Source organism: Schistocerca piceifrons, chromosome X (genome assembly GCF_021461385.2).
Source record: "Schistocerca piceifrons isolate TAMUIC-IGC-003096 chromosome X, iqSchPice1.1, whole genome shotgun sequence".
Classification (NCBI taxonomy): Eukaryota; Metazoa; Arthropoda; class Insecta; order Orthoptera; family Acrididae; genus Schistocerca; species Schistocerca piceifrons.
Genome location: NC_060149.1, coordinates 309744601 through 309765386, shown reverse-complemented (window position 1 = coordinate 309765386; position 20786 = coordinate 309744601). Strand labels below are relative to the sequence as shown.

General features: G+C 38.4%; 1 long non-coding RNA gene across 2 annotated transcripts in view; it reads right to left on the bottom strand.

Moving 5' to 3' along the window:
• The window catches only part of LOC124723100, a 29263-nt gene extending 21933 nt beyond the window's left edge, over nucleotides 1-7330 (bottom strand). The window contains exon 1 of one of the 2 annotated variants that reach the window (XR_007006506.1): nucleotides 7182-7330. This is a non-coding gene — a long non-coding RNA (uncharacterized LOC124723100). Of the gene's footprint in view, nucleotides 1-6709; nucleotides 6760-7181 lie in introns of those variants that run through there. The other variant, XR_007006507.1, reaches the window with a different exon arrangement.
• Between the last annotated feature and the right edge of the window lie 13456 nt (nucleotides 7331-20786).

Below are 20786 nucleotides of genomic sequence, written 5' to 3'. Positions count from 1 at the left end.
AACAGTCAAATCATAACTGAGTCCAAATCTAGTGGTCGCTGGCTGGTTGGCCGCTTAGGTGGCGCTGCTGCTGCATGGCTGGCAGACAGCACCACATGTAGAGGACGCGCGTAACTGCGCGGTGGCACTTTGAAAGATCAGTGAGTCACAACAATTTCCCATTTCTTTGATAAGATTCCATTCAAATTTGACATCGTTCTGAGTAGCTATTCTTTTTTTATGGCATTTTGAACCTGGAACTTTAATTATAATCACCCTGTCGTATGAAAATAAACATAAGTCTGATATGACCTGCTGATGACAAAAAGGGAAGAGGACATATACTTTCATAGGGCCAATCCACAGAACAACTTATAGGAAGCTACAGTGAGCATACTGTTACCTTCTCATAAACATGTATAATGAGTGAAATTGTTTGCAAATCTGTGATGAGGAGAACAAGTAAGACATGATGTTCATCACTTTATTAATAAAGGTATTACCTAACCAGGTAGCTGAGCATATTAAAGCAGCCCTTCTGGGATGTGAGGTGGTGAGCTTGATCCAGATTTAATCTGACTTGTGGATTAATGATGAGGGCTGCTGAGTTGGCCAGACAGGATGTGGTTTTTAGACTGTTTCCCACATCGGATTAATGATGAGGGCTGCTGAGTTGGCCAGACAGGATGTGGTTTTTAGACTGTTTCCCACATCCAACGAGGTAAATGCTGGTCTGGTATGCACATTCTGCCTCAGCTACATGCTATGCAAACTTTTAGCAAACATTCTTACACTTGAACATAAATCTAGATGCAGGTGGTAGGTGGGGTACACCAATTCTATCTTGGTGGTGAGGGGGGGGGGGGGGGGGGCATTTGGAAGGGCATCTGGCCAACACTTACCACTAACATTGCTCAAACACTTATAAATACTGACCCTGTAGAAGAAATGGGAAAAGGGAAAAGAAGAAGAAGAACAAGAAAAGTAAAGCTATTAACCCTTTAACAGCTCTCTTGTAAGTAAGTTCATCCTTTTTTGTGGATGGTGTAAACACTCTCCACAGGAGTGTTGCAATACATCTCTTTCAGACAAATGCAAGGAGATTTTACCTGCATTTGTATCCTCGCTCCTTCCATATGGATCTCGATCCTGTTCGTGTTCAACGGTAACACTGGAACAATCTTATTAATGTAGTCTAGGTATCATTCTCCCATTTACTTTGTGCTTAGGAACCTGTTGCAGTTGGGGGAGGAATTTGCAGAACTCTTAAGAGATTTCTGGGAAACCTCTAAAGCCATTCAACTTGTATTTATTGAACTGTGTTCAGCATATGGTAAAACCTCAATTCTGCAATTGGACAATTTATGCCCTGGTCTCTTTGAAGTACCTTTCTACAATTTTAAGCTCTTTCATAGTTGACTGTTTATTTCTAGATGGGAACACACTGTTTTATATCATTCATGTGATAGTGGAGGAATTTGCACAGTTTTACTTTGCTCAACATTTTATTGGAGAAGACAGAGTTCTTTCAATGGATACATTTTTTGTTAGTACATGTACACATTTTACTACTCAATCCAGAACACTCTGTATTGCTGAATTCAATGTGGAAGACTGTACCTTATAATTCCTTTTCATGTGCACTTTATATTTGATGGGTAAGTTTTACCTCTTTTATCTTCTGCCTTACAATATAAAACAACTATCCAATTAAAACCGCTATCTCTACTTTACACTGTTAATTACTTGGACAGTTAAAACAAGTAAGCTACGTTCTCTTCTATATTTATGTAGGAATATACTATATTTACTTGAAGCTGCATGTCAAGACAATATGGTCACTGAGCTAGAACAGTTTGTCGTAATACAAGCACAGAAGAAACAGGCACAAACAGATGACACACAAAATTAATATGAAGGGAAAAAGTGCAAGTACTAAGACTGGTTGCTTACAGGCAGAATAGAATAAAATGCAAAAGAATGAATGGGAGATCGAAATAGTAGTAATTGTTCCCTGTCACTCAAGGAGAAGGAAGGCTAATGCAAAACAAGGAGATGATATAAATAAGAAAAAAGAAATGAAGATTAGGTTTTAACATCCCATTGATGACCATAAAGAAGGATAATGTCTGGGGAAGAAACAGAAAGTATGAAGACGAAAACATAAGAAAGAATTCTGTAAAAATTCAGATGGCAGTAATCACATCAGCAAAGAGTCTAAAATGCAGTATGCATCTGCAAAACATTTTAAAAATGTAGGAAACCTCAAGTACGCAGCTGGGATGTTCAACAGAAAGTAAGCAATTCAGTAGACATGAGAGGAGGTCTGAAGGAAGAAGCGCAGACGGAAATATGGAAGCATCTGATCCCGCCCGTCTGCTTTGACCCATGACGTCACAAATATGGCGGAAACGACCATAAACCACGATTCCAATATGGCGCATATAAAGTAGTTACGTACACATTATGAGGACGAAAATACATCGAAAAGCAAACATACACACGTTCCACAAAAAGTCTGACACTAACGGGACAGGCGCGGGAAATAGGGGATTTCTGGGTGGGGACAAACTAAATATAAACAAATTTAGACACCCACCCCCATACAAAACCACACAAAACGAGGAAAAAAACCAACATCACAAAACTCCCCAAATACCACTAAACACAATATTATCTGGAATCGGACACTTCCCTTGACCTATATAGCTCAACAGCAGCTCCCGATCTCATAAATTACGACCTAACACTTTCCTTGACCTATCTAGCTCAAAAACATCTCCTGATACCAAAACCAACATTCCCAGCCACACATTGGGATCGAACACTTCCCTTGACCTGTTATCCTTACAACATCTCCACATACAGCCGTCCCTAGTCCGAGACGCCGGAACTTTAAGTAAGCCTCATTTCTTCATAGCATACCGAACACTTCACGACTTCATCCAAAAATCCGAATAGTTGAAGAAATTTTATTAGAGACAACGCACTGTCCCCCATCGTAGCTGACAACCAAAAACTGTTGACCCTGTCAGTCATATCCATACCTACCAAAGACATAAAAAAGCAATTTACCAAAATTCACACGATGCCACACTCGCAAACTAAACCAGAAACATCACCTAACACACCACCAGAGAGCACCACCGATCGCATCAAAACAACACCTACAAACACGCCACTCTCACTAACTAAATTCCGCGCCATCGTGACGTCATACACAACAACAGCCTTACATCACAGGTCAAAGCCGACGGGTGGGATCGGACGCTTCGGTCGACTCGCGTAGACTGGTAAATCATGATTCATGGAGTTAGAAATTTCTTGATAGTAATTAAAGCACCGATTGTATGAGACAGCATGGCACATTAGTAAGAATGCATCACTTGCTGACAAGATAGAAGAGGACAAACCATTCCATCCAGCTAAATGTCAAAAAAACTAATTGAGACTCTTGCTGTCTCAGAGTAATGCTTGTAGTATGTGTGACTACATACTGGTGTGACTGTGCTATAAAGAGTAGTTTATAAACAAAAGTGAAATTTTATAAACTTTATTTATTTGTGTAGTCAGACCACATTGGACTACTGCAGCATTGGAAGACCTAGTGACAGGAACAACCAAATGAAAAAACAATTGATTCAGTTGGTTACTGGAAAACAGTCATCTAATTTGGTTGTAGTTTCACGTGTCAGCAGAAATATTCATTCATTATTTTGAGCAAAACTACTCTATGTGAGCAAACAAATGAAAACAATTTAATCAGTCGGTTGTAGCTTTACGAATTGATTGGACTAAACATTCAGTCTTTTGAGTGAAACCAGTATGTGGGAGCAACCAAATGAAAACCGTCAATGCAGACCAGCATATTCAGTCTGAGCAGACACATTCAATCAATTTGCCATTGTTAAAGCATTATTATTGTGTTGTACCCTGATGGAGGTTGCAACATACATACATGAATCCCTCAGTTAGACAGCAAGTGGTGTGGGATTTTTCAGATCCACCAATGCTTTGGTACACTAGAGGCTTCATGCAAAGGAATAAGTTGACAACAGGGTTCAGGGTTTAGCTGAGGTTTATCAGGTCTCTATGGTTGGAGACAGCATACAAACTCGGGTATAAGGCTAGGGAGGTACAAATGAAGAAATGAGCTTCTGGTTTGGTACCTTGGTCTGATTTTATTGCTTCTTCCTGAGCTTACGTGAACATGCTGAAGAGCACAGTCACTGGGTCACAATTTTAATGAGTGGAGAACATAGATGAGGCTTACTAGACACTCAAATTACTAGAACAAAGAGCCTGCCTGCCCTATCACTTAGACTAGAATCATGAAAGGGAGCCAGTTTCTTATTGCTCAAATTGAACCCTCAGGTCCTGCATACATCACACTGTAAATGACAATAGTCATAGCTACAAGTAAGCCATGATAGACAAACTACCCACAGGTATGTACAGGCAAGAATGCAAGTCTTTCTTAGGGGACAAGCTTAATTGAATACACGTATTTCCCTTGCATAATTCTCTGCTGTCAGTTGATGGTCACCCAAGACTCATCTGCTGTCAGGAACTCTTGAATCAACTCCATCCTGCTCGTCAACTGGTGGCAGCTTTATACTGTGTTGTGGTTGTTTGCTTATAGATGGTACGTGATCATGTCACATTTTTACCCACAATTTACAACCAGCCAGCTTGAAATTATTGGTTTCTTAATGCTCGTCACCTCATACTGACATCGCTAAAGTTTCAAGCACTGTACATCTCTGCCTAGATTTCCAGACTGTAATTGTTAAAATTGTTACCAAGATGACTTTTTTGCTGGCAATCCTTTCATGATTTAGTCATTACTCATTTCTTAATGCTTGTGACCTCATATTTGTCTGGTGAAAGCATTAAGCCCGATACATCTCCATCTAGGTTTCCAGGCTTTCCTTGTTAAAATTCTTACCCAGACGACTTATTATATTTTTGTTGATCATCCCTCTATGAGTCGGTTATTACAGTTGACTGAACTCTGTTATTGCCTCACACACACACACACAGGATTTAACTTTTACAAGCTTTCGGGGCCAGTGGCTCCATTTTCTGGCAGAAGAGTTGAAGAGGAAGGAAGAGGGGTGAAGGAAAAGGACTGCAGAGATGTAGGGAAATGGGTATAGTTCAGAAAAGTCACCCAGAACCTCGGGTCAGGGTAGACTTACAGGACATGATGAGAAAGAAACACTGATTGTTGGGGACTGTAACGGGCAAGATTTGAAAATCTGGGAGCTTAAAGATGGAAGACAGGGTAATACACAAGACAGAGGTTACTACGAAAACATCATGCATGCCTTAACAAAAGTGAAGAGCTAAGTGCATTGTATGTAACAGAGGTGGCAGGCAGGACAGCAAAAAATAAACAAGCCAGAAAATGGAAGATGTAGAAAACTAAAATGGAGTGAAGAAAGGACGAGTTAAAGGAAAGAAATGCTGAGATGGAAGGAATTAATGTAAATTAAGGCCAGGTGGGTTGCGACAACCAAGGACATGTACTGCTAGTTCCCACCTGTGGACTTCTGAGAAACTGCTACCTGTGTGGTGCAACAGGCACAGAGATCACGACTGTCATGTTGTACAGCACACTCTGCAACAGGATATTGTTTGTTGCCTGTATACACCCTCTGCCTGTGTCTATTCATCCTGACTGATAACTGGGTAGTAGTCATGCCACTGAGTAAGGCTGAAGAGTGTTTAAACAACATCTGGTATATGACATGTGTTGTTTCACAGGTGGCTCGCCCTGTGATAGTATATTTTTGCCAGTTACATGGTGGGAATAGGTGGTGGTAGGAGGGTGCATAGGGCAAATCCTGCAGTGGGGACAGTCACAGGAGTAGGAGCCACAGGGTAGGGAGATGAGTGCAGAAGGAGCATAGGGTCTGACAAGGATATTGCGGAGACCAGGTGACGAAAAGCTATTCTAGGTGTGGCTGGCAAAATCTCACACAGAATGGATCACACTGCAGTCCATGATTTTAGGAAGTCATGGCCTTGGCGAAGAAGCTGATTCATACATTCAAGACCAGGATAATACTGGGTGACAAGTGGAGTGTCCCAAAGTGTGACATACAGTGTTTGCAAGGATGATTCATATTATGAAACTATATTAACTAAAAAAATTCAAAGAAAATTAATTAATGATGACACATTTTTCTTGCTAAGAAAATAATTCCAATAAGTTACAGTATATGGTTTAAAAGCAAGTGAGTAAATCACTAAACAATTAAAAAAATGTATCTTATATGATTTGTCCTCATGTCACCTCAGCATTACCAAAATAGAATTATCGGTGGTGGGTGTAAATCAACAGGAAAAGGAGAAGAGCTTCAATAAATTTAAACAGAAAAGTAATTGTTAATTTATTTAAACATAGATTTATAATGTAGTACCAATTACTAAGCTCTTTTAAAAAGTCCCAATTGATTGAAAGTAGAATGAAAAAGTCATATCCATCTTTGATTTGCAGCTCCTTGTATTGGCCGTGTTTGCAGTTAACATTTTTGGGATTTGAGGTCCGCCTGTTACGCAAAACACCGTTTTTCTCAGTACCCAAACATGTTTCGGCACCACTGTGCCATCATCTGTGGGTTTTCGTTTTTATTTATTCTGCAATGTGAACATTTTTGTTACATGATTATAAAATTAAGTGCATTTTTAGTTCAAACAACAGATCGTTTCTTTTTGTAAATACCTTTACATTTGGTGAGCATGAATTTACTGGACCACTCTTGTGTTAATTATGGGACTAGTGTAGCAGGGGATACAACCCGTCGGCTTTGGACATTGACGTCACAAGTCGCCAATCGAGAAGCGATTCTTCTTAGTGTTGTAGCTCCCTTCAGTGGCTGATAAGTGTTTTTTGGCTTTTTTAAAAAAAAATCTCACGAGATAGAATAAACAGATCCACTTTATTAAGCAATCAGTAAAAAAACGAAACTGAAACATAACAGCAAAAGCGAAAATCGTAAACTGCTATCTGGCGACTTGTGACGTCATTGTCCAAAGCCGACGGGTTGTATCCCCTGCTGCACTAGACCCTTAATTATTACAGGTAGCTTGTCATCTGCAACCAAACGATGTTGATGAGAAAGTTTTTTGCTGAGAGTTAACCTATATTCTAGAGTGTAATTTAGTTTTTCGCGCCTATTTTCGTATTTACTTACGTTTTCGTGAGACAAGCACTTCCATTCTCCGCATCATGCTCAGATGTTGTGATGCATACGTAACTCTAGCAAGTATTTTCCACAAATTACGTAGTAAAACGCTTTTCACTACACCAGAACACTGTGATTGTGATTTGTTGTGTGTCCCTGCCCAGTCAGTGTTCATTTGTTTACCAGAGAGTTTGGCGCCAAATTTGAATTTTATTTACATTTTTATCTTTGTGTGTGTTTCTTAGCTGTGCTTGTTGTCTTTTATATGGTATTCCTATTTGTGTGCAAATGGTGCGTCTTTGCAGATTTTAGTGTATTTATTAAAGTTCCTTTTAATGTGTTAAATAGAGTGCCCTTGCAGAGTGTAGTGTATTCGTTTAAGACCTGTTTTCCTTCCACTATTGCCTTCTTTATATGGAAGTTTTCCTCAATGGTCAGTTTGCTGTATAGGCTGTGGCTGGGTTTTAGTATTCTAAGTCTGTTTCTATTGTGGTTGGGTGGTGGTTGTTGGCTACAAGGTGGTCAGCAAATGTGCTATGGGAGCTGTTGCTTTTTAAAGCTCTGAGATGTTCTGAATATCTTGTTTTGAAGTTTCTGCATGTTTGTCCTATGTATACTGACTGGCAAGTGTTGCATGTGAGTTCATATATTCCTGACCTGTTAAATTTATCCAGGAGTGTTTCTTGTGTTCTGGTCTTTTTCTGTCTTGTGTTCTCCATCCTGTATCCTATTTGGAGTCCCTGTTTCTTTAATATGTTGCCTATTCTGTGAACGATCTTGTTATTGTAGGTGAGTATGTGCCATTTTGTTTTGTGTGTGTGGTGTTGCTCTTTTGTGGCTTGTGTGTGGTCATTGTTTGTGTTTTGTGTTGTTCTGTGCTGGGTAAGGATTTGTGTGTGTGTGGTGGGTTCATTTTTGTACTGTTTGCATGTTTTTGGTTTAACTTGCCTACCATATCGGTAGTGTAATCATTTTCTACTGCTATTTGTTTTTTTGTGTTTAGTTCTTGTGTTCATGCAGGCGATGGCGTGATGAACCATCCCTGTTTCTTCTTCTCTTCCTAGCAAATCTATTCATCAAGAATCAGCAACATTAATGGCCATGGGTCTCTTTGAAGTAAAATATTCCGGAGGTAAACTAGGTTCCCATTCGGATCTCCGGGCGGAACCTACTTCGAAGAGATTCAGGCCAAAATGAACTTTCAGGTTGGGAACATGAAACGTTAAAAGTTTGAACAGCCAGGAAGATTCCAGACATTATTAGACGAATTAGATAGATATGATGTAGACATTACAGCTATTCAAGAAACTTGGTGGCAGGGGGAGGGTAGCATAAAGAGGGGTAACTATACATTTTTCTGTAGAGGTGCGGAAGCTCACAGTTTTGGAACAGGTTTCGCAATACAGGGAAAAGTGCTTCACTCAATCAGAGATATAAGGTTCATTAGTGACCAACTATCAGTTATAGTGTTGTCCAGCAGGTGGAATAGACTAGTAGTAATTAATGTACATGCACCAACGGAGGACACTGACGAGGTTGTTAAAGACAGCTTTTATGAAGAACTAGATCAACTGTGGGATGAGTTCTCCTCGTATGATACAAAATTAATCATAGGTGATTTTAATGCGAAGATAAGGAAGGAGGAAGCATTCCGGCCTACAATTGGGAAAGAAAGTTTGCATAACATTTCGAATGATAATGGCACAAGGGTGGTTAATTTTGCTGTTTCAAAAGACATGATTGTTGAGAGCACATATTTCAAGAGGAAGGACATTCATAAAGCAACTTGGGTCTCTCCTGATGGACACACCCGAAACCAAATTCATCATGTTCTTGTAGATCGGAGATGGCACACTAGTATAGAAAATGTTAGGACTTTCAGGGGAGCAGACTGCGATTCTGATCATTTTCTTGTAGTTGCCAAAGTTCACCAACGGCTATCTACAGCAACATCAAGGTGTCACAATGCAGAACTTGTTAGGTTCGACACTGACAAGCTAAATGATGAAAACTTTTGAAGAAGGTACATGATAGAAATTACAAATAGGTTTGATGCTCTCAGGACACACGAAGATCAAGACGAGGATGTAAATAAACAGTGGATCACTGTGAGGAATAATATCAAAGAGGCAGCGAAGGTCACAATAGGTACAATTAAGAAGAACAGGAGGAAACCGTGGTTTGATGAGGAATGCAAGAAATTGATAGAGGAAAGGAGAAAAGCGCGATTAGACTGGGATAGAATGGGAGACAGAAAACGAGAGGAGTTCTTGAACTTGAGAACGGAAGTTGGTCTTAGGCTACGGGTAAAGAAGAGGGATTATTTGAACAATCAAGCTACAAAAATGGAAACAAACAGTAAAACAAAAAACATTAGGGAACTTTACCTGGACATAAATGGGTATAGGAAGGGCTTCAAGGCTAGGACAAATGCACTTCAAGGGGATGCTGGGGGAACACTGACAGACCCCAGTGCTATATTAAGTAAATGGAGGGCGTATTTTGAGCATCTATTAAATGTACACCAGGAAGCAGGAAATGAGCAGGCATACGAAATACATACAGCAGAACCCCAGATACCTGAGCCAACGTTAAAGGAAGTAAGAGATGCAATCAACAAATTGAAAAACCATAAAGCACCAGGCTCAGATTGCATAACTGCAGAATTAGTTAAAAATGGGGGACAGAAATTGGTGGAAGTAGTTCACAAAGTGCTAACTAAAGTATGGAACTCAGAGATGATACCTGAAGAGTGGCAGGAGTCGATTCTGATCCCAATTTTTAAGAAAGGTAGCAAAATGGATTGTAGTAATTATAGAGGGATATCGCTATTACCAGTATGTTCCAAAATTTTCTCGAATATTCTGCTAAGCAGCCTTACACCATATGCAGATGAAATTGTGGGGGATTACCAAGCCGGCTTTCGGAGGAACAGATCAACTATAGACCAAATATTCACCCTGCGTCAAATTTTGGAAAAGAAATGGGAATACAATAAACCAGTTCATAATCTTTTCATAGATTTTACAAAAGCATATGATTCAGTATATCAGTCAAAATTGTAACAAATTCTTTTGGAACTTGGAATACCAAAGAAGTATGTTAGACTTATAGAAGCGAGCTTGAAAAACACAAAAGGTAGAGTAAACATGGGGAAATTGAAGTCAGAAGAATTTGTAATAAAGAACGGACTTAAGCAGGGAGATGCCCTGTCTCCGCTACTTTTTAATTTAGTCCTAGAATATATTGTATGAATGGCAGCAGATAATTCAGAGGGTGTGGAGTTAAATGGAAATATTAAGATATTAGGGTATGCAGATTATCTAAACATCATTAGCGATAGGAAAGAATCTGTAACAGCAAATGCGAATGCGTTAAACAAGGCTAGTGAAGATGTAGGTCTAAGGATAAGTAAAGACAAAACTAAATACCTGGTTACTACTAGAATGCCAACAGCAGTAGATCAGGAAATGTTAAGAGTTGGAGACATGCAGTTTGAAAAAGTTAACACATTTAAGTATCTAGGCGTGGACATCACTTCGAGAAATGAGATTGAATCCGAACTGAAGAAGAGATTACGGGCGGGAAATGCGTGCTACTTCTCACTGAATAGATCACTTTCATCACGGATATTGTCTAGGAATTTAAAGATTAGAATATACAAAACTATTATTCTACCAGTTATGCTGTATGGGTGTGAGACTTGGTCTTTCACTGTGCAAAATGAAAAGCCGTTTCGAGTATTTGAAAACAAAATTTTGAGGAAAATTTTTGGAGCAAAAAGGGATGACATTAGCGGAGAGTGGCGAAAACTGCATAACGAAGAGGTTCACGAACTCTATTCAAGCCCTGACATAATCAGTATTATTAAATCACGTAGGCTGCGATGGGCGGGTCACGTAGCTCGAATGGATGAGGGCAGGGCAGCGTGCAGAGTACTGGTAGGGCAGCTAGAAGGAAAACGTCCTGTGGGGAGACCGAGGCATAGATGGGAGGACAATGTGAAGGCTGATTTGAGGAGCCTAGGTATTGAAGGTGAATGGAAGGAAATAGCCCAAGACAGGGACAGATGGCAAAAATACGTTGCTGCGGTAATGGACTCTCGAGTCCGGTATGACCAGTGAGTAAGTAAGTAAGTTCTTGTGTGTAGTTCTGTTTGTTCATGGGTGTTCTGTTTAATCTGTGGCGCATGAATCTGAAGTTTGCATGCTTATGTGTCAATGGGTGGTTGTGAATGGTGGTGCTTGTGGTTGTCGGTTTCCTGAATATTGTGAAGTTGTGTGTGTTGTTTGTTTTTTGTATGGTGAGATCTAGAAAGTGTAGTGTGTTGTTAGTTTCTGTTTCTAATGTGAAGTTAAAAAGTCATATTTAAGTAAATACACATAAATTTTGAAAATACTTCATTTTTAGAAATATACTTTTTATTCACCTCTCCACAAAATAAAATATGTTATCTGTCTCTAAAAAAAAAAGTCGGCAACATGTCATGGTTCATATATAACTGAAAAATTGTGTAATGATATCACTCAAACTTGAAGACTGAGTGAAAATATTCATAAAACTAACGTAGCTGTCAGAGAGTTGTGTCAGTTGGCTGTCTGACACTAAGTGAAACCACTCAAACCCAGAAAGAGAGTGAAAACATTCATACAGCTTACATGGTCACAGAGGTTAGTTTCATTCGGTTGTTTGATTTGACTGAAAAAACTGACTGAATGGGGAAAAAAAAAATTTGGCCAAACAGTTGCTAAAAACAGTCTGTTGTCCCATCACTAGGTGGACCACTACTCAGTGAGCAAACCAAATAGATGGGCAAACATTGATTTCCCAGGAGCATAATATTATCTGTGTTTGTGTTGTTTTGTTAGGTATTTTACACCAAAGACCATGAAGATCTACAAGGGACACCTAGAGCATCTGTGCTTGATTATTTACTCAGAACTGCACAGCCTCACTGAACCCATGTCACCATCAGCAACAATGACAGCTGTGACATTGGCCATCTGTCTTCTCAATGACATGAGCAACTGGGCACATATAAGGGCATTTTTCTTTAGATGTGAGCTGGCATCAGAGTTTATTTTCATGCTGTTTCTTAAAATATGTCCTGATTATTCTATATGAGGTCAAAAGCAGAAAAAATAATATATTTGTGCTGTAAAAGTAAAAAAATCCATGTTTATATTATTTATACCATCAGATATAAATAACCATGTGATTCTAATCTGATCATATAAAATGTGCTTATTTGCTTCCGATTTTCCCTTTTTGTACGTTTTCAATAACTGTTATTGCTTCTTGTGTTTTGGTAGATGATAAATAACAAAATGAAAGAATTGACTGAGACTTAAGGTTATATGCTTGATGTTCTCTATTTAACCGTAGTATTTGGTTAATGCAACTGTTTGATCATTGTGTTGTTTTAAACTATTGTTAATTACATTGCAATTGTGATCAAATTGTTCCAGTCTCCAGTTATATCAGTGACATCAAAGTAATCATACACTACGTTGCTGCAGTTCACAGAGCTCAATCTGGTGTAGACACATTTACATAAACTGCTGGTATATCTGAGACTGAGAATTATATTGGGGCACACAGTCAAATGAATGTTAAGCCTGATAGTAAAAGACAGAAGGTTTCATTTGGATGCTAATTTAAATGTGCCTTTAAATTGGCATCTCACAGTATTGAGACATGTACAGCAATTTCTGAGTGATCGACAGAAAATTCAACAAGTTACACCGGATGTGTGAAGAGTAGAGGTCACAAGAAAGATTCACTTGAATGATCAAAAATGATGTACAATAATTTAAAGTTACTACAAAAGCTGAAAAATTTAAATCCTGATAGCCACTGTGTTACATACGCATTTTAAATACCATTTGAAGGCTATTGAAATGTTTATTAACACACTGCAAAATGATCATGCTACAACAAGCGAAAAATCTGGATTTAATACTGAAATGGGAAATCATATATTTCTTTGATAAAAATCCATCTCCTCATTGACAGTCTCATGAACAGACACAAAATCTGCCCACTGAGCTCTGCTTGGGACCTATTACTGGCTATAAAATGTTGCAAGTGCCTCTAGCAGAGGCACATCCACATGTCATGCAAGGAGGAGCCAAACTGACCACAGTGGGACTCAAGAATAATCCCTCCCTTCCCCACCCCCACCCCTCAATTCAGTCATAGCCATCCTGTGGCCTTGGGAGGGACAGATTGTCCCCTGGCAATTTCAATATAAAGACAACCCTGACACTTTACAAATGGAATTACAGAACTTTAGAGACTTTACTGGTCTCATACAGATACGATTTCATGTGTACAGACTGAACCGGTGAGTGAAAATTTGTACCAAGGCTGGGAATCGAACATGGGTCTCCTGTGTACTAGGCTGGTCACTAAGCCACCTTGGCACAGCAGTTCCCTCAACTGCAAAGATTATCCTGGCATGCCTCCCTCCTCAATCCAGATTCTCAGTTCTGCTCCAGTATACTTTAAATTCCCCATTACACATGAACAGAATTGCCGAGGCTCTCCATGTTCTGGAGGTGCTATTCCAGAACATGGAGAGCCTCAGCAATACTGTTCGTGTGTAAGGCGCAATTTAAAGTATAGTGGGGTGGCAATGAGAATTTGGATTGAGGAGGGGGGTGTGCCAGGGTAATCCGTGCAGTTGGGTGAACTGCTGTGCCAAAGTGGCTTAGTACCTGCCTATTAAACAAGAGACCCGGGTTTGATTCCTGGTCACACCGTTTCAACACTTCCCCAGAAGATAATGGGATTGACACACATCAAAATATCATGTCATTTCAGTGATATCACCAAGCTGGAAATCCAATAGCTTTAAACTGGTATCAAAGAATATTGTGCACGAGTTTCCTGATTACGTTTTGGTAGTATGGGGAGATTTCAACTTGTTAGCTACTGACCAACAGTCACCTAGCTCAAGTTTCAGAGACAAGGATTCATGTGAGATTGTTCCAAGTATCATTTATGAAAATTCCTTTGAGCAGACTAGAGAACTGACTCATGAAGGGCACACACCTCAAATCTCCTGGTAACTAAACACACTAATAAAAGGGAATCTGCTCATAAATTTCTTCTTCTTCTTTCTTCAAGTGTCAGGATTTGTTATATCCTCTTGTTCAGTGCCTTCTTCATCTGTGGTTAGTTTTATTTGAACTCTCCAGCTATTTCTTGGTCTAACTATTGATATTTTCCCTGTTGGGCAATAATTTACTATGATTTTACACATTCTGTTTTCATTCATTCTTGAGACATGTTTCTTCCACTTTTTATACTCTTTGACTTGTTTATATAAATTCTTGTCCAACTGTTGTATTCCTTACCATATCAGACACACTATAGCCAGCTGCCCTACTTACCTCATTACTGCAGTTTGTATCCTTTGTTCAATTACAGCTGTTATTGCCCATGTCTGATTGCCATTAAGCAGGTGTGGGCAAATAGTGACCCGCAGGCCGCCCACTAATAGTTTTTTTTTTGCCCACCAAGACAGTCAGAATTTTTATGTAACAATTTATACCATGTTTGAAGTGCAAATTTAACTAATGCATGTTATCATTCTAAAAGGTGCAGTCTTCTGCTTACCTCTGTTCATACAAAGTGGCCCCTGAGCCAAAACTATTGCACACCTCTGCCATAAAGTACAGATGATATTGCCATGAATTCATAGAACTTTATTAGAGCTTCTTTCCTCTCCTTTTTGTTCAGTAATCTGCATATGTTCCCAATAATATAACTGTGAAGGAGATGGTATTTACTAAGTAGCTGAATTCCTTCCTCTGCTGGTCATTTACTACAATTTTTCTTGGGACCGGGTATCAGCAATCAGAAGCTATGACTTTTGGTATTTGGGGAGAGATTGTTGAGTTATAGCTCTTGTCAATTATATTTAATTAAAAAATCACTTTTTGAATTTGCTTATCAACATGGAGTGTTGTCACTAAATAATCAGGTGTTACAACTTGTTCCTTTAAGTTTCCATTTGCTTCACTCTCTTTCTAAAGCTTCTTACAGTAGTCTAACAATTGTAATTTACTTATCATTTTGATGTCCATATTTTGTATCCTAATGTAAGTGCTTCATTATTTTACAGGCAGAAGCTGTTAAAGCATCTACTACACACATTAGAAGGAACAGAAATCAGATTGTAAATTATCTGAGCAGTCAACATTAAACATTCAGCTCTGAAGATAAAGATCTGGAGTGTTAATGGATAAAATTCTAGACTATTCCACATTATGTTATAAACATAAATGTGCCTATAGTGAGCATAATTGTGAGGGATGGGAAAGACCTGCCATTTGTCAGTAGCTCATTGAAAAAGCAAAGATTTGTTACAGGTTAAAATGAAATCAAAGCCTCATTGACAAAAAATCAGTACAAATCCAAAATAAGTTTAATAGAAGAAATGTGAGAAGCAGTCAATGAATTTGAAAGTAAAACCCTAGGATGTACTGATCCACTAAAAGGATCAAACTCATTTATAGCCACTCAGTGACCATCATGCCACTGAACTGCAAGACGATCAAGAGAAGACCTAACTAGTGAATCCAAAACTTTTTTGTTGTGAAAGATCATAATACAATCCTTCTATTACTCATACCGTAGATACCAAAATGACACATATCAAGAAGTGATTTTGTATTAGAAAATATCTCAAGTGGGCCTGATGAGATACCTGTATGATGCTATATAGATTATGTGAAGGAACTTGTTCCTCTTCTAGCAGGAATTTATTTAAGGTTGCTGGAAAAAGTTGCAAATCATTCCAGTCTCCAAGAAAGATCATTAGACAGTTGTCTATAGTAATAGATGTATTTCACTAACGTTTATCTGTAATACAATCATAAAATGTATTATACTCGTGCATTATCACATCTTCGGAGACCCAAATCCACTCAGTAAAAAAAAAAAAACAAAATGGATTCCTCCAATAGAGATATTGAGAAATGCAGCTCACTTTGTACATGAGATCTGGACAACAGTAGATAATGGCACCCAGGTTAATGCTGTGTACCTCAACTTTAGGAAGGCCTGCCCTGAACTCAACATCTCTCCCTTAATGGGGTGAAATTATCAGGCACAAACATTGAAATAACAGATATTGAGATAAGTGATTGTGGATCAGAAAATCAACTTAAATCACTCAACAGAGGAAAGGTAATGGGACCTGATGGGACACGTGTTTTTGGGGCCACTATAGTTCACGACATATATAAGCATTTGGTGGAAGTTCTGTGAGGCTGTTTGCACATGATGATGATTTATACAAGAAAGTTGCTATGTCAGAGAACTGTAGAAAAATGTAGGAAAAGCTGCTGAAGATCAATGCTCATCGCACAGACCGGTAGTCGACCTTCGACACATGTTGAGTGTAATGTAGCACACACAAACAGGTGGAAAGACCCATTACTGTTTGATTGCAAGACTTGTGAGGCATAAATGGAAACAGAAACAGTTGTAAAATACCTAGGAGCAAGCATTCAAAATGTTCTGTACTGAACACAAAACCTAGTTGTAGGAAAGGTAGATGCCATGAAAGGTGCAGTTTATGAAACCCTTGTTTGATTGATTCTTGAGTACTGCTTATCTGCCTACACCCCTTCAATGAGAGATTTAATAACAGAGAGAGAGAGAGAGAGAGTGCAAAGCATAGCACCACATTTAGTCATGGGTTTGTTTTTTAAGCTCATCAGTTTCCAATGGCACGCACTAATAGAGAGGAACTATGCACCACAGAGATGTTTCCACGAAAATTCTGAGCAGGTACATTCTGAGAAGAGACTGACAACATATTACTTCCACATACATACATTTCACAAAATGATCATGACAACAAAAAAATAAAAGAAGTCTGAACACATACAGAGGCCTAGTGGCAGTCATTCTTACAATACAGTATTTTTCCTATTTGTGAAAACAGTCAATGTTCATTGTCCAGAACTGTTGGAATTCAAGGGATGAGAAAATCACTACATTATATTATCAAAAGATAGGAATAATAACTCTATAAATGATTAAATTTAAAATGAAACGTTTTTATGATAAAAATTCATGGTCCCTCTTTGTCTGAAGTTCTGTTGAGTCTTGGAGGGATGGAGGAGACAAGGGTGTTACAAAAATTATGGTATCACCCACCTAAAGCTCTTGAACATGACTAGAATATGGATTATGAAGGTTCATGTACACGCCTGTTTCAATTTCTAGTTACCATCACACACCGTACAGTGGTTTACAGGTTATAGATTTAGATATACAGTAATGATCAAATGTAGCTTTTGGTGTCAGCTAGCTAAAATTGCAACTGTGGACCACCCTTATCCCTGCTCAAATTTCTCTCATTACTTCCAATACTGGAGTGAGAAAATTCCTTAAGTATTACATATGAGTTGCATCAAAGCAACACAAAAATGAAGAAATGAGTAATAGGGAGCAATACCTTTCAAATCATGCCTTACTTGACTGAGGTAACTAGGGGCTGCATTGTAAGTACATGATACTGCGGTCACCTGATTGCCCATACTGTGAAAGCAATTGGTATCTCAGAGGTAACAGCAAAAATGTGGGTGGGAAGATGTTGAGAGGAGGGCGAAGAAGGTGATTGTACTTTGTAAAGTGCATGGAGGCCAAAAACAACAACTAGGGACTTACATTGAGAGAGTTAAGATGCCTGTGTCAAGAAGACACGCACAAATGTAGATCAAAGCCATATCTGCCAGTGAGTGTGATTACTGTTTGCCAGTGGCAATATGCTGTCAGCTCATATAACCAGAAATGCGCACAAAATTGAGACACTGTATGTCATCATTGAAATGTGGCCATAGCATTCTGTCCCCAGTTCCTCCCAGCTAGTAAGTACCTGTGGGACTTTTTATGCCCTAAAGACAAAGATTTTTTTCTTTGGACAAGGATGGAAGATTTTCTTCACAGAGATAACACTCACTGCTGTCCAAATTGCATTGTCGCCCAAGGAATGATAAGTTTGGTTGTTTGGTAGTGGGTGATTGCATCTGAGGTGAGAGAACTGGATTACTTCATCCACAATTGACTCCAAAGAATACATTCAGATACCAGCTGCTCAAAATATTTAGCCAGCATATGAGATGCCTAACCAATCACTTTGTGCACGACAGCAACATGCATAGTCTAAAAAACAATTAGGCTGAATAGGTACTTAGATGCATTAGCATTTGAAACTGGCTGTAAAGTCTCCAGAGGTAAATCCATTCAAGCATGTATGGGCAGTGATGGTTCAAGACTAAGTATTGAAACAGGGTTGTACTTTAACCTTCACAATCTTATTTCAGCCATGTAGGAGAGCATTAGGTGATTTTTGTAACTCCCTTGTCTCTTCCACCCCTTGAAAACATTGGACAATGAATTTTATACTAAAAGCCTTATTTCATTTTAATCACATACACAATTACTTCTTAGCTTTTGATAAAATAATGTTATTATTTCCACAGTCTTCCAACTACAGCAGTTCTGGACAGTAAGGTTTCATTGTTTTCTCTCAGACTAGAAAAAGATGTAACTTTTAGTTTCTCACAACTAATTTTTGTTATTGTTATAGTTCCATAATGACGTCTCATTAAATCTCAGACAAAAAGGTTATTTTACTAATTGATTTTATGACTGTATTTTGACATATCTTTCAAGAATGAAGAAAAAGTTGCTCAATGGATGCCCATTTTTACTTTATGATTACATATTTCAGATCAGTATAACTGAGCACAAAATTCAAAAGCTTATTGATTCAACCCACATACAGCAAATTTATAAAATATATAAAACAGGCATTCTACAGAAAAACTTTGCAACCAGTTGCTGTTCATAATTATTTATGTAAAACCATTATCAGCTTTAATGACATATGTATAAAGTCCTTCCATGTACAGAAGGCATCAAAAATTAATTTAAAAAAAGTTGTTCACATAAGAAAAATATGAGTCTTCTGCATACTTCAATCTTGATATGTCATTTTTTGACAAGTATCTATAAATGTAAAACAATACTATATTAAATTCTGTGTGTGTCATTTTCTACGTATTATATGAAATTAAAATTTGGAACATTAGAAATTCTGATTGTTAATTATTGGTATGACTCTTCCATGTAAAAATCAGCTTAGTGTTTATTATTGATATGTGTGTATAGGTTAGGTATTTTATTAACGAGCTACCACACAAAGTGGTACAGTGGTTAAGATACAGGATTTGTATTCAGGGTGGCAGTAACTGAAATTTCTGTTCAGTTATTCAAGTTTCCATATTTTTTGTGGTTTTCCTTAAGATGATTTAGGCAGTGCAGGGAAGGTTCACCTCACCTGAAAAGGGGGGGGGGGGGGGGGAAGAGAGAGAGAGAGAGAGAGAGAGAGAGAGAGAGAGAGAGAGAGAGAAAACAAACTCGCCAATTAATTCCCCAACCCTAGTTTGCACTCCATCTCTAACCTCTAACCACTTTGTTGGTGATGGAATGTTAAATGCTAAACTTGCTTTTATTCTTCCTTATTCATAACCTCTTTCTGATAGATGCAATTGGAAATTCTGTTACTAAATGTCAGATCTAGGGGTTCACTAGAGTAAAAATAAACAGAAAAAAATCATTGATGTAATTTAATATTAAGATGTGACCACTTTGAACAAAGATTTTCTTTTTGTTTTGAAAATTCAGTTCAGTAAACTTATGTTGTCATCATAATGTTTTCAATGAAAGAGTATCCCAATATCAACAATGGTGAGTTCAAAGGCTTCTAGAAAATTTCACAAGATTTACGAGACTTTTTAGTAAATAACTTGGCAATAGCAGATCTCACTCTTGTATTTGCCACATAAAAAAAATGCCTGGTGGCAATGCAGGAAGCAGACACTTATGAAGCTTGTGCTGTGACAGTGCCATCAAGTCCTAGGGGGTTTTAAACTGCTACATCAAGTGCGTCATATATTCTTTTGAACATGAATGAAGAAATTAAACTGGAGTCGAAGAAGTGGGCAGATTCACACAAAAACAATGTAGAGTTAAGTTCAACAGCTGGAAAAGTCATCAGCTTCTCATCAGCTACCTTTTCAAATGATACAACCATGACTGGTGAATATTACACCAATATGCCTGCCCAACTGGATGAAATAAAATAAACTTTTATCATCTTTCATTAGCACAATTCTTCAGCTCAGAAAAGAGCAGTGGTAGTAGGAAAACTGAGGAACAAATTTTTAGTGTATCCACCATATTATTTAGATTTTGGCACACACAATTCTACATATCCCACCATTATAGAAAGTTGTACCTGGAAACCTGGAAAATATTTTCAGTGAAATGAAGTAGTTGTGATGACGATGAATGAGTATTTTCAGACAACCTCCGAATTTGTACGTCAGAGACAGGACATACGTGAACACGTGTGCCCCAGCTGTGCCACTCATCCTCCCTATCCCAAGTGCATGGCACACATTCACAGTGGTTTTCTAAATGTAACCTCAATTTAAACCAATTGTCTCTCTACAGCTGCACTGAAGGAAATTGGCATGGGTGAGACCCAATGCACTTGAGCAGGTTCTAACAGGAAAACCATTGACA